This window comes from Tupaia chinensis, unplaced genomic scaffold (assembly GCF_000334495.1).
Source record: "Tupaia chinensis unplaced genomic scaffold, TupChi_1.0 Scaffold000253_1, whole genome shotgun sequence".
Classification (NCBI taxonomy): domain Eukaryota; kingdom Metazoa; phylum Chordata; class Mammalia; order Scandentia; family Tupaiidae; genus Tupaia; species Tupaia belangeri.
In genome coordinates this window covers 674,576-690,101 of record NW_006159733.1, presented here as the reverse complement: position 1 = coordinate 690,101, position 15,526 = coordinate 674,576, and the positions used below count along the sequence as shown (strand labels likewise).

General features: G+C 46.5%; 1 pseudogene; it reads left to right on the top strand.

Moving 5' to 3' along the window:
* Positions 1 to 10,381: 10,381 nt before the first annotated feature.
* Positions 10,382 to 14,641, top strand: LOC106734930 (protein mago nashi homolog; annotated as a pseudogene).
* The last annotated feature ends 885 nt before the right edge of the window (positions 14,642 to 15,526 follow it).

Below are 15,526 nucleotides of genomic sequence, written 5' to 3'. Positions count from 1 at the left end.
GGGACTCGAACCGCAGTCGACTAAATGGGAGTCCAGTGACATAGCCATTACCCTAACTGCTAGTCCCCAGAGAGAACTTTTCAGCTGGCTTGAGGAACATAGCAACGTTAACAGAAATAACTAACTGTGAGTTCTTGAATGTGCCAGGCTCTGTGCTCAGTGCCCCTCCCTATGTATCCAGAGCCTCACCCAGTTTGAGTATTTTTCCATAACATTTATCACACCATCTGACATAGTACAAGTGCATTGTATGTATAGATATATGTATACACACACACACAATATAGAGTAATATATATGAATTTTATGAATATGTATATATACACATACATATATTCACATATGGATAATAAAGAATTAAAGATTTGTGGGGCCAGCAGGTGGCGTGGTGGTTAAGGACACTGGATTGCCACACGGTGGACTCGGTTGACCGCAGTTTGAGTCTCAGACCTGGTGGCTTGCTTTCTCACTTTCCGTCTCTCTCTCACTCTGTCCCTCTCTGGTCAAATGAAAACAGATAAAAAAGGTTAAATAAAATAATTCTTAAAAAAAAAATAGAATCGTCCAAGGAAGCTTCTAAAGCCTTGGAATTTCTCTGAGTGGCAGAAATATCCTTGTTATTTACAGAAGGCCCTTTGGACCACACCTGAGTTTATTCTAAGGAACTAAATTGTGGTAAGTCCCTAGAGTTTATGCTAGGGAGATACAAAACCCTGGATGGAAACTACCATCCCAGAAAGACCAACAGTGTGGATAGGAGTTTGGCATTTTCCCCCCAATATTTATTTATTTATTAATTCCATTTGTTATTACTATTTTTTAAAAATTATTTTATTTAACTTTATTTATTTATTTATTTAAAAAATTTGACCAGAGAAGGACAGAGTGAGAGAGTGAAAGTGAGAAAACAAGCTGCCAGGTCCAGGACTTGAACTGAGGTCAGCCATCTGGGAGTACAATGCTCTTGACCTCCACGCCACCTGCCAGCCCCTTTTATTACTATTTTTTAACTTAACCAGAGAAAGAGAGAAAGGGAAAGCAAGAAAGCAAACCACCAGGTCTAGGACTTGAACTGAGCTTGACCGTGTAGAAATCTAATGCCCTTAACCACCATGCCACCTACCGGTACCCAGGAGTTTCGTGCTTTGAGTTCAAGTGATATTAGCCTAACTTGTGGGGAATGGAGGGGAGCTGGAAACAGAGTTTGATCTAATGACCAAAAATTTGATTAATTCTGCCTATGCATAAGGCCCCAGTGAAAACTCTGGACCCCAAAGTTTAGGTGACCTCCCTTGGTTGATATTTTGCATATTTATTGATTTATTTTTAGGCTTTTGCTGGAGAGAGACAGAGAGAGAAAGCGAGAAGGGGGGCTGGCCTTGCTGCCATTCTCCTTTGGGATTTTGTGTGTGTCCTCACACGTGTGCCCTGAGTGATTTTCTTTTTTTTCCTTTTTTAAAAAATTTATTTATTATTATTATTTTCCAGTTCAATCAGCCAGAGAGAGAGAGAGGGAGAGAGAGAGAAAGTGAGCTACCAGGCCTGGGACTTGAACCATGGTCAGCCATGTGGGAGTGTCCAGTGCCTTAACCACCATGCCACCCGCTGGTCCCAGCCCTGAGTGATTTTCAAGCCATCAGGTGGGAGAATTGAATGTGGTTGGCCATGTGGGATCCAGCACCTTAACCACCACACCAGCTGCTGGCTCTCGCTTTGCTCATTGTTAATCGTGGATGGTGAGCTGTCCTGATTTCATGGGGAGAAAACAATGAAACTTAATGTTTGAGATTTTCCCGGGCCTCATTTTATGCATATCTTCTTTTGGTTCATCTTGATTTATATTCTTTTTCTTCCTATAATAAAATCATAGTTGTTAAGTATATGACATTTCTGAGTGCTAGTGAATTATGGAATCTGAGGGAATAGCGAGACTCCTTGAATTTGTAGACGTTTGGTCAGAAGTGTGGATGGCCGGGGAGCCCCCTGAACTTGCAGCTGCTGTCTGGAGTTTGGGCAGTCTTGCTTGGGACTGTGTTTAACCTGTGAAGTTTAGCCTAACTCTAGCTAGTTATGTGTGAATTGCATTATAATATTAGTATATTATGTAGAAAATGTGTTTTTCTATGCAAAAATGCATCATGACGTTCCCGACAACCCGATATATATTACAGTCATGCACTGCCTGAAGACACTCTGGTCAATGACAGCTGTGTACACAATGGTGGTCCCATGGATTACAGTGTGGCCTAGGAGCGGTAGACGATACCATATAGGCCTGTGCAAGTACTCTCTGTGATATTTACGACAAAACCGCCTAACGACATGCTTCTCAGAATGCATCCCTGTTATGAACACGTGGTTGTGCATATATACATGAGGCAATACAGGGAAGTGGGTTGAAGTCTCGACTCTAAAGTCAGAGTGTGTGGGTTTGAGCTCAACACCTATTAGATAAGCCAGCCTCCCTGAACTGAGCTCTGCTCACCTGCAAGGGCCGTGTGTAGGGTGGCTCTTGTTAGTTGGGGACCCTTAGTGACCAACATGTTCATGACAGTTATATTACAGAAATATGGATTATGAAGACAAAAATGTATTTAAATGGTATATATATGTGTATACAAGGGCCAACTGGAAAAATGTAGGTACTATTATTGATGCTTTATTTCTTTATTTTTTCTTTTATTGAAGAGGTTTTTGCTATAGGGCGCGTGTGCTCACCAGACAGACAGAGACAGAGAGACAGAAAGCAAGAAATCACCCCCCAGGGGGTTGGCCATGCCGCAATCCCTTCTCCTCCACTCTCCTCTCAGGGTCTTGGGCACGCATGCACATGTGCCCGGCGTGAGTTTAAGTCACTGGGTCCGGGACTCAAACCGCAGTCGAGTGACATAGGGAGTCCAGTGACATAGCCATTACTCTAACTGCTGGCCCCTTGATGCTTTGTTTCTGGGAGATGGTAAAAACAAATATAAACATATATACATTTTAATATATATCATATAAACAAATAAAGATATATGTGCGCTTGCCAGAGAGAGGAAATGCTCTACAATGGGACGTGGTCATGTTACAATCCCTTCTCCTCCATTTCTCCATCCTGTCAGGATTTGGGGTGTGCATGCATACATGCCTGACATGGTTTTCAGGACTCTGGGGCCAGGATTCGAACCACGATTGACCATGTGGAATCTGGTTTAACCATTAGGCTAGGGACCAGCTTACCATGTTTTTCTTTGTAGAGATAAATCTTTCCTTGGAGTAAGCATATCTATGCCCATTTGCAGAGAAGCTGCTCCTTGGCTGGAGTTCCAGGTCTACAAGGCAGTTCCATGGGGACCGCAGCAAGAAAATGAGCAGAACCCTGAGCCCGCCCTCTCCCCCCTAGGGCCAGGGCAGCTCATTCTTGCAGAGAGGAGGGGATCTGGACAGAGATTCTCCCTCAGCAAAGGCCACTAACATTCTGCGAGGCCAGATCCCATAGTCATCACCGATTGTGTGACAGATGGAACTTGTTACCTGAGAAACAATGGACCTTTGGCCAGGATTGAGGGAAACCCCTGCCCCAGCACAGTCATAGACATTTCACTTGCCAGGTGCCAGGTCAGCATTCCAAAGGCTACGGGGGCCTCAGTGGCCTCTGTCTCAGGGGGCAGCGGAGAGTTATGGCAGCCAGCTAGACAGAGAGACTATGATGGGGGGTTCTGGAGGCATGTTGCATTTCTGGCAAGGACCAGCTGGCCATCAGCTGCAGGGCATGGGCCACTGTTCCTAACCGTCAAGTGAGAGTAACGGGCATGCAGATCCCGATGTCTGTAGCAGTGTTGGCGTTCTTCACTTCACCACACTCCACTACTCCGTTCCTGTGGCTTTATTTATGATCACGAAAAATGGCAAATTAGCCACCTGCGGAAAGCTCTGTAGCCATTAGGAAGAAAGTGTAAATTGAATAAAAAATTCTCTGTTTATTTTAATTTTCCAGAAGGCACATGCAGTAGCCAGAGATGGACAAAGAGAAGAGAGAGGGAGGAGAAAGCACTACCAAGGGAGCACGGTCATGCCACAATCCCTTCTCCATTTTTCCATCCTGCTGCACTTTGGGCAGGTACACACATGTGCCCAGTGTGTTTTTCAAGTCATGAAGCCAAAATTTAAACTATGATGAACTGTGTAGAATTCAACTCCCTTAACTGCTAGGCCATGGGGCTGGGGCAGGATCATTATGGTTTGAAGTATAAGGCACAATCCCAACTGGACTAGCCACATAATTCCTGCTCAAGAAGCAGCTGGGGGACCAGCAGTTGGCGTAATGACTATGTTGCTGGACTCCCATGTAGTCTACTGTGGTTCGAGTCCCAGACCTGGTGGCTTAAACTCACGCCAGGCACGTGTGTGTGCATGCCCAAGATCCCAAGAAGAGAATGGAGGAGAAGGGATTATGGTGTGGCTATCCTCCCTAGGGGGCGATTTCTTGCTTTCTGTCTCTCTGTCATTCTGGCGAGGGCACTCGCCCTAGAGCAAAAACTTACCTCTTCCCGCCCCCCCAGAAAAGAAGCAGCTGGTTAAAAAAAATTTTAAAATTGGGGCCAGCAGGTGGCATGGTGACCTGGACCTGGCAGCTTGCTTTCTGGCTTTTTCTCTCTCATTTGCTCTGTTCCTCTCTGGTAAAATTAAAAGTAAATAAATGAATAAAGTTAAATAAAATAATTCTTTAAAAAAGCCTTTAAAATTAAAGAAATTATAAAAAGTTGTTATTTTAAAAAGCCAGCAACATAGAAGCATAGAGAGTAAAAACAGCAAGCTCTTTCCTTCCCTACTCTACATTTATCCTACGTCCCTTCCCGGAGAGATCATCTGTTTCGTGTGTGTTTTCCCCCCCAGAACGCGAAGAGCTACCTCATTTGTAACTCTCCATTATGAAGACTGAGCCTTCTCACTTTTCATGCTGTAGTGAGCCAGCCTGGTGGTTTCTAGATTGGTTTGTGTGTGTGCAGGTGTGTGTTCACACACGTGAGTCAATATTTTCTTCCTCTCTTCCTCTTTCTTTTTTTATTCATTCATTCATTCTTTCTTTTTAATATGTATTTAATTCCATTTGTTATTATTAATTTTTAATTTGACCAGACAGAGACAGAAAGGGGAAGGAAAAACAAGAAAGCAAGCCGCCAGATCTGGGACTGAAAGGCGGTCGGCCATGTTGGATTCCAGCGCACGTAACCACCACACCACCTGCTGGCCCCTCTCTTTCTTTCTTTCTTTCTATTTATTTATTTATTTATTCATTTTTATGAGAGATTTTTGCTATAAGGTGCATGTACTTGCCAGAGAGACAGAAAGAAAGTGAGAACACCCCCTCCCCCCCTTCCCAAGGGGGATGGCCACACTGTAATCCCTTCTCTTACATTCTTCACTTGGGATTTTGGACATGCAAGCACATGCACCTGACGTGAGGTTATTTTTTTTTTTAAGAATTATTTTTTTAACTGTATTTATTCATTTGTTTATTTCAATTTGACCAGAGAGGGACAATGAGAGGAGAGGGGGGGAGAGAGAGAGAGAGAGAGAGAGAGAGAGAGAAAGCTGCCAGGTCCAGGACTTGAACCACAATCGGCTCTGTGGGAATCCAGAGCCTTTAACCACCATGCCACCTGCTGGCTCCTCAGTGTGAGTCTTAAGCCGTCAGGTCTGGGATTCGAACTGTGGTCAGCTACATGAGAGTCCAGTGGTGTAACCATTATGTCACCTGCTGGTCCTACAAGTCAATATTTTCTCGGACAGTCTTCTACAGTGGAATTCCTAGGTTAAAGGCGTGTACTTTTTTCTTTTGTAGATTTTTACTTCACTGTGTATGTACTTGTCAGAGAGGGTTAGAGAGGGGGAAAGTGAGAAATCACTCCCTGGGGGTGGGGGGGATGGCCATGCTGCAACTCCTTCTCTTCCATTCCCCTCTTAGGATTCTGGGCATGAAGGCACACATGCCAGTGTGATTTTCAAGCCGCCGGATCTGGGACTGAACCCCACAGCTGGCTATGTGGGATCGAGCACCTTAACTTCCACAACACCTGCTGACCTGCTAGTGAATATAATTTAAAAAATTTTTGCCATGGACCAGCAGGTGACATAGTGGTTTGGGTGTTGGACTCCTGCACGGGCAATTGTGGTTCGAGTCCCGGACATGGAGGCTTGCTTTGTCTCTCTCCCTCTCTGGTGAGTGCACATGCTCTATAGCAAATTAAAAACTAAATAAAAAAATTAATTTTTTTTAATTAGAGGATGTGTGCACTCACAAGAGAGAGAGAGAGAGAGAGGGAGGGAGAGAATCAGAGAGAGATGGAGACAGAGAGAAAAGAGAAAGCACCTCCTGTGGGACAGTCATATGTTGATCCCTTCTGCACCATTTCTCCCAGCTTTTGGGGTCTGGGGCATGCACTCACACATGCCCTGTGTGTTTCTCAGGCTGTTGGGTCCAGGACTCAACTGCACAGTCGGTCATGTGGGAGGCAGCTGCCTTAATCACCATGCCACTGGGAGGCCCAGATAAAGAAGACTATTTTTTTAAAAATTTTTGGTTATAGAGCACTTGCACTCACCAGAGAGACAGAGGGAGAGGGAAACTGAGAAATCACCCCGCAGGGGCGACGATCATGCTGCCATCCCTTTACTCCATTCTCCTGTTGGGATTTTGGGCACACACACATCTGGTGTGTTTTTCAAGCTGCAGGTCCGGGCTTGAACAGCAAAGTTGGCCATGTGGGCTCCAGCGCCTTCACCAAGCCGCTGCTGACCCCGACACGTATTCTTAATCCCATTTTGCAGCTGAGGAAGCTAAAGTTCAGCAATGTTATGTGGTTTGCCTGGGGTCATCTAGCTGGTAAGTGGCAGAAACAAGACAGAACTGCCGTCTGCCTCCAAGGCTGGAATTTTTTTCACAGTGCTCAGGGCTAAGGGAAACTGCCTGAGATGGTGACCCTGTGCCAGAGTGGGCCATTCACAGCGTGTCTTGGATGACTGGGGAGATTGAGAGTCTTTGGGGGAATTTGGGAGGGATCTAGAAGTTGGCGTCGCTGAGCCTGGAGGAGACTAGATAGGCTGTCCATTTCCTCTGTTGCTCTCGTTGGAAGAACTATTGAAGCATTTATGAAATTGGAGGCTCCCCCTCTATGGCTGCAGAGCTGATGCCAGGGGCTATGATCTGGAGGCCTCTTCTGGGTGCTAATTCTGGGGAAGTTCCTTGTTCACCCTTCCCACTATATCCAGTGAACCAACAAGCCCAGTGGATTGCACTTCTGCAATATCGCTTTATATCTTCATTCCCTGCCAGAGTCTGGCTCGTCATTTCCTCTTTCACTCCCTCCGATGCCCCTTCACAAGGCAGCCCTTCATCTCCCCAAAGTGTACATTTGATTGCGCAATCCCTCCGCTTCAGTCACGATGGCTCTACCACGCCTTGAGGACACAGCCAAACTCCTGACTCACAGTCACCTCATCCTCTCTGGCCGTGGGCTCTCCTTGCTGCTACCTGCCGCGGTGTACGTGTACGTGTCAGCCGGACGGAATCCGTGAACAGAGCTAGCTCTCTCTCATGCCTGAGGCCTTCGCCTGTGCCGTTCCCTCTCGCCGAAGGCTGTTTTCTGGCTCTTACTCAAATTCCAGCTCTCTCCTTGCACAACATTCTAGGAGAAAAAGCTCCTCACGGACTGATGGACCTGGCTATAGGCTGTCGTGGACCCTCATGGAGATGGGTGCTTATGCTACTATCTCGAACTCTTTTTTTTTTTTTTTTTTCTCGAACTATTTTTTTTTTTTTTTTTGCACGTCCGTCTCTCAGTCCTGGCTGCACATGAGAAAGAGCAGAGCAGCTTTGAAAATGCTGATGCTGGGGCAACAGCCTCCGTCTCTTTCAAGTTGAACTAGGGTGAGGTTTGTGCTTGGGTCCGGTCATTTGTTTATCAGGTTTTTGCCAAAGGGCATGTGTGCTCAGTGGAGGGAGACAGAGAGGGAAAGTGAGAAATCACCCTTCTCCCCCACCAGGGGGGTGGCCGTGCTGCAATCCCTTCTCCTCTTCTCCACCACTCTCCTCAGGATTTTGGGCACTCAGGCACATGCCCCCAGCGTGATTTTCAAGCTTCAGGTCTGAACCATGGTGGGCCCTGTGAGAATCGAGAGCTTTGTTCGCTCTGCCACCTGCGGGTCCCGTGTTTTGGTAGTTTCTAAAAGCACCCCCCCCCACCGTGTTTCTCATGCACAACCAAGGAGGAGAGGAGCACTTGGGAGGAAGTTCCATAGGGCCAGAGGTCCTGCCTACATAGACGTCATTGTGAACCCTCAGTTGGTACTAAAATCTGTTATTTAATAAGGACAAAAAATAACATGTACCAAACATGTGCTGGGTAGTCAGTCAGGTTTAAAGCCTCTGTAGAACTATTAGTAACCTGTCTTGTAGAAACTCACTCATCAGGCCGCAGGGGGCATAGTGGTTAAGGCACTGGCCTCCCATGTGGTGGACTGCGATTCAAGTCCCAGACCCGGTGGCCTGAAACTCACACTGGGTGCACGTGCGTGCGTTGTGCCCAAAATCCCATGAAGAGAGTGGAGGAGAAGGGATTAAGGCCTGGCCACTCCCCTAGGGGTGATTTCCCACTTTCTGTCTCTCTCTGTCTCATAGGCGAGTGAACACATCCCATAGCAAAAATCTCTCTTAAGAACAAAAACAAAAACAAAGCAAACTCACGGATCACTCAGGTCATTTTTAGAAAATGTTCACGGTTGTGAACATTTAGATTCATAATAAAATTTCAGACTTACACATTGTCACTGGAGCGTGGCTGGGCCCCGTTTGGGAGTTTTCTCTCCTCTCGTGCCCACATGGAAGCCACACGCCACACTGTCAGAAGCCTAAATAAAACCCACCCTCAAAAGATTAGTGTGTAACCTAAATTTCACTAAAATATTCTAGAAGTGTTCATTACCCACGAACAATAAAACATAATAAAAATTCCCTGGGGAACATCTCCAGCCCCTGGGCCCACAATGGCCGTCTTCAGCTCTTTTTCCCTCTTACACATCCCACAGAGTAAGGCAAACTCCTGAAGCTGGGTTGGTGCTGCAGAGCAGTGATAAACTTCTGCCCAGGAGAAGCTGGATTGGGCTAGCCAGTGGTGTGGAGGTCTGGCAGATGGATCCCACAAGGTTGGTTATGCAGTTCGAGTCCCGGATCAGGGGCCTTGAAAATCACATGAGTACATGTGTGTGTGTGCCCCAAATCCTGAGAGGCAAATGAAGGAGAAAGGATTGTGGTGTGATTATCCCCTCCGGGGGTACTTTCTCATTTCTCCCTTCTCTCTCCTTAGCGAGTGTGTGTGCTCTGCAGTAAATTAAGAGAGGGAGAGAGAGGGAGCGGGGCTAGATTCCATATGGCTGCCGGGGTTGGAGTCCCCCAGCCAGGCCAGCCTGGGACGTATGAGGCACAGGAGCCGGTGCCCAGGATCTGATGTCCAGTGGGAGAGAGGACTGCGGGAAGGTGATCGTGGCACGGCTAGGTGCTGTGCAGTGGGCAAGCACTCAGACATGAATGAATAGATAGTAATAATACTAGCATCAAGCTAGTGGAATCGCAACCGTCCCCTTCTCTCCCATGGCCTCTGGGCACTCTCAGTTCACCCCAACATGCCATTAGGCATTTCTGTTGAGAATCATTCACAGCCCCTGACGTAGTACCGGGCTTCTAGGAGCAAGTTACATTCACCTGGACACAGTTTCACCTGTGCGGTATGTGTGTGTGTGTGTGTGTGTGTGTGTGTGTGTGTGTGTGTAAGGGGTAGGAGAGAAGGGATAGGGGAGTACGTGGGCACATGCACAAGGTCTGATGTGAAACCAGCAGAAACACAGGGATGGCTCAGGGACTGGCCAAAGTCACCCCAAGTAGACACACAGTTAACAAAGCCCTTTAGCCAGCGGCCACCAGGGAAGTTGAGTCAGGCGGATTTAGTGCTCTTTGGAATGAATGAGGGAGAACTCTCTCGTGTCTCTTTCGTGTGTCTGAATTTCTCCATGCCTCGGGGGCACTTGGGGGCATCTCAGTAAGAGGGTGTTAGGAGGGCTTGTTTCAGGATTCGTCACCTCAGGCTGCCATAAAAACTGTCCCAGACTGAGTGACTTAAACAATAGAAATTTTTTTTCTCGTAGTTCTGGAGGCTGGACATCATATCAAAGTGTTAAAGGTCTCCTTTCTCTCTCTCTTATTTTTAAATTTTGCTATAGGGTTCATGCACTCTCTGGAGAGAGACAGAGAGAAGGAAAGCAAGAAAGCACTGCCCAGGGAGGGTGGCCACACTGCAATCCCTTCTCTTCCATTCTCCTTTTGGGATTTTGGGCATGCATGCACATGTGCTCAGGGCATTTCTTGTTTTTGGAGAGGTTTTCACTATAGGGTGTGTGCGCTCGCCAGACACACAGAGAGAGACATAGAGACAGAAAGCGAGAAATCACCCCCCGGGGGGGATGGTCACGCCGCAATCCCTTCTCCTCCATTCTCCTCTCGGGATCTTGGGCACGCATGCACACGCGCCTGGCATGAGTTTTAAGTCACCGGGACTGGGACACGAACTGCGATCGACTACGTGGGAGTCCAGCGACACAGCCATTACGCTAACTGCTGGTTCCCCTCATGGCATTTCTCAAGCAGCCAGGCCTGAGACTTGTACCGCACTGTCGGTCATATGGGATCCAGCCACCTTAACCACCACCACACCACGGGCTGGCCTGTCTCCTTTCCCTTGGAGCCCCAGTCGTTGGCCTACGGATGGCAGTCTTCCTGCTGTGTTCTCATGTGGTCATCCCCAATATTTCTCTGTGAGTCCAAATTTCCTCTTATAAGGACACCCATAAGATTAGATTGGAGCCCACTATAATGGGCTCATTTTAACTTAATCACCACTTCAAAGACCTTATCTCTGAATAGAGTCACATTCTGAGGCACAAATGGTAAGGCCTCAACGTGAATTTTTGGGAGACACAGCTTGTCCCAAAGCAGTATTTTGATAGCTCTTCTACAAGGAGGGGAAGATGAAGGGAGGCTAGAGCCGGCATTGGTGAAGAGGGAGTGGTCGCTCATTAGCTGGGTAGGGAGATGTCTGGCCCTTCTCGTGACTTGGACAACGTTCATTTTGTCTGTGCTCAGACATGTTTATGGAGGGATCTCATTTTTGTCTTCATCCATTATGGCTGCAGAATGGCGATGCTCTCTGAAAATGTTTATGTTCACAGGGCCCCATGGCATAGGCGTAGGTGTGGGTCAGCTTGTGGCAACACCAAGGCCTGACTGATACAGCGTGGCCAGCTCCAGCCTGTCAGGAGATGTTTTCTCTTTCCACAATCTGGCATAAACAGCTCTACCATTTGCTTGTTATATAAATGCACCTTTGGGACAGTGACCACCCTACTTAGAAATGCAGGTGCCAACAGTGAGTGAAGAGTGTGGCAATACTCCAGTCCCCTTCCAGGAAGGCATGGAGCCTGTAGACTTGGCAGTGGAGGAAATCGGTGTTACTGTAACTCAATTAACTTAGGTCTCCAGCTGCTGAATGCCAGGACACACCCTGCAGGTGTAGCGCCATGCTGGCATTCTGCGGGTGTGGCCCTATGGTGGCTTTCCTGCCATATGCTTGGCACCCGCTCTACCTGGTGGGTTAGTAATCCATGCTGTGTAATAAATTAACCACAAACTCAGTGACTTACAATAGTACACGTTTTTCTCTGTTTTATTGAGTCAGGACTGTGAACACAACCTGAATCTTCTACTTGGGATCTCACAAGGCTTCAGTCAAGGTGTTGGTTAAGACTGGGTTCTCAGGCCAGCAGGTAGCATGGTAGTTAAGGGTGCTGGATTCCCACATGGCTGACTGCGGTTTGGTCCCGGACCTGGCAGCTTGCTTTCTCACTTTCCCTCTCTCTCTCTTTCTCTCTCTTTGTCTTTCTATGGTTAAATTTAAAATAAAGTCAAATAAAATAACTTTATTTATTTAGTTCTCATCAGAGGCTCAACTGAGGAAGGACCTGCTTCTGAGCTTGCTCAGGTTGTTGGCAGAGTTCCTTTCCTCAGGGCGGTAGGACAAGGGCAGCTTGGTATCTCAAGGACAGCACGTGAGAGACTGTAGCAGGACCGGGGCTGCATTCCTACAGGGTCACAGTCCATCTCGTCACCTTCACAGTTTTCCATTGACTGGAAGCAAGTCACAGGTCCTGTTCACGCTCAAGGGGAGGGCCTCAAACAAAGGCCTGAACACCAGGAGGCTGTCTGGATCACCTTGGGAAATCTGTAAATTGTATCAAATGATTCAGGTCCTGATGGTGGCAAGTCCGCCAACTAAGCAGGGAAAAGCAGGTGAAGGCACAGAGGAGCTCTGAAGTCACAGCAGATCCTTTGTGTTTTCTGAAATATTGATTTTAAAGGGTAAATCTGACCTTTGTGGGACCAGCAGTTGGCATAATGGCTATGTTGCTGGACTCCCATGTAGTTGACTGCGGTTCGAGTCTCGAACCTGGTGACTTCAACTCACTCTGGGCACGTGTGTGTGCCCAAGATCCTGAGAGGAGAATGGAGAAGGGATTGTGGTGTGGCCATCCCTCTGGAGGGTAATTTCTCGCTTTCTGTCTCTGTCTCTTTCTGTCTTTCTGGTGAGCACATGCACCCTATAGCAAAAACCTCTCCAATTCCAAAAAAAAAAAAAAAGAAAAGAAAAGAAAAGAAAAGAAAAGAAAAGGGTAAATCTGACTTTTGTTAAAAATACAAAAAAGTATCCATAGTGTAATTTCCTCAGGTTACTTTTGGGAAGGGGACAGGCCTCAAACGTTCATGTCAACTCCAGAAGCCATTAGGAGAGGGCCAAGGAAGAGCTCACGAGTAGGTGGACATAAGGAGGGCTGCTGGGGTATCAGGTGTACATGGAAGGGAAGAGAAAGGAACAGGCGAAGGTTCAGGGGCGCGGGTTTCTGGCGGTGACATGCCAGAGGTACGATCCAGTGACGACACTCAGGGAGCTGAGCGTGATACAGCGACATTGTAGACAGGCAGAGGGGAGGCCACAGGGGCACTTAGCAACTTCTTCCCGACCAGGAAGGCTTTCAACCCCGATGTCTTTAGAGAAGACCAGGCCATGCCCAGCCTGATTGTCACCAGGTCTGGGCGAATGCCATGGAGTGGAAGTGGACTTAGGAGTGTCTGTGGAGAGTGCTTGTGATTCTACTGAGTGGCCACTGAGTATCTCACAGAATAAGTCCTACTTGATGATGGTTGTGGCTAAAACAAGAAACTCTGCTTAAATAGGAAAACAAAAGTTATCCATGTACTAGGAAAGAACTCGGTATCTGATCATCTGCTGGGCCATGAAACTAGTCTCGATAAATTTAAAATTATGGAACTCATACAGAGTATATTCTCTGATTATAGTGACATTGAGTTAAAATCAATACAATATCGGGACCAGCAGTTAGTGTAATGGCTATGCCACTGGACTCCCATGTAGTTGACTGTGGTTCGAGTCCCGGACCCGGTGGTTTAAACTCACGCTGAGTGTGTGTGCGTTCGTGCCCAAGATCCCGAGAGGAGAATGGAGGAAAAGGGATTGGGGTGTGGCCATCCTCCCTGGGGGGTGATTTATTGCTTTCTGTCTCTCTGTCTGTCTGGCGAGCGTACACACCCTATAGCAAAAAACCTCTCCAACAAAAAAACATCAATACAATATCTAGGAAAACTTCCTAATTTGGAAGTTAAGTAGCCTACTCCTAAATAATCACTGGGGAAAAATAGAAAATGAATAATAATGAAAATATAACTTTTTGAAATTTGTGTGATGTAGCTATAGCAGTGCTTCAATGGAAATTGATAACTTTAAACACTTATATTAGAAGAAAAGCAAGTTGTGGCCGGCAGTTGGCGTGGTGGTTGAGGCACTGGACTCCCACATGGCTGACCATGGTTTGAGTCCTGGACCTGGCGACTTGTTTTCTCAGTTTCCCTCTCTCTGTCTCTGTCTCTCTCTAACAGTGCATGTGCCCTATAGCAAACTAAGTGATAGTAATAAAAAATAAGATTAGATAAATAATTCTTAAAAAAAAAAAAGAAGTCAATGACTTAAGGTTTCACCTAAAGATACAAGAAAAAGAAGGGCAAGGGGCTTCTGGCGGGCTCTGGGGACAGAGGGACACGGTTATGGCTAGTGATTTCTACCTGCGCTACTACATAGGGCACAAGGACAATCTGGACACAAGTTTCTGGAGTTTGGGTTTTGGCCGGACGGAAAGCTTAGCTATGCCGACAACAGCAATTACAAAAATGCTGTCGTGATCAGAAAAGAGGCTTGTGTACACAAGAGAGCAGTGGAAGAACTGAAGAGAATTATTGATGACAGAGAAATGACAAAAGAGGATACTTTGTGGTCTCCCTGACGGGATTGGCCGACAGGAACTTGAAATGGTAATCGGAGATAAACACGTTTCTTTTACCACATCAAAAATCACTTCTCTTATTGATGTAAATGAGTCAAAGGACCCTGAAGGCCTTTGAGTATTTTACTATTTGGTACAAGACCTGAAATGTTTGGTTTTCAGTCTCATTGGATTATACTTCAAGATTAAGCCAATTTAAAGCGTATGTTTTTTTTTTTTTTTTTTTGAGAGATTTTTCACTGTAGGGCGCGTGCGCTCGCCAGACAGACAGAGAGAGACATAGAGACAGAAAGCGAGAAATCACCCCCCAGGGGGGTTGGTCAAGCCGCAATCCCTTCTCCTCCATTCTCCTCTCGGGATCTTGGGCACGCACGCACACGCGCCCGGCGTGAGTTTTAAGCCACCGGGTCCGGGACACGAACCGCGGTCGACTACGTGGGAGTCCAGCGACATAGCCATTACGCTAACTGCTGGTTCCCAAGCGTATGTTTTCGAAACTGTATATTTAACTAAGGGTTGGGTAAGGGAGGGTTTATTTGCCATTTACAATAGTGGGATTTGTATGAATGTGAAACAAACAAAAATCATTTTTGTATGTAAACTGAAAATAAGGAAATACATAAACAGGCTTACTAGTTACCCTCACTTGGGGCCAAGTCGGGTGGACAGTCCCCACAAACATAAAACTTTGTAAATAAAAATCCCCTTTTGTTGGAATTTTGCTTCAATAAAACATATCAAAGCCTGAAAAAAAAAAGAAAAAGAAAAAGAGGGGCAAAGTAAACCCAAAAGTACTTAAAAGGAAGGAAATAACAAGGGGGCAGAGCAGAAACCTACAGAATTAAAAAAGAGACAAACAACAAATTCAGTCATGCATTGTGACACCAAATTCAGTCACGCGTTGTGACACATTATTCTCCGTTTCCCTCTGCCCACACTGATCGGTTGCTTATTCATTCCGAGTGGGGAAAGAATATAAAATAAATAATTCTTTGCTCTTCAATTCCACTTAACTGGAAGAGAACGTTTCTGCCGGTAGGTGGCAGCGTTGGCACCTTAAAAACGCAGACAGGCCGCCCTCTGC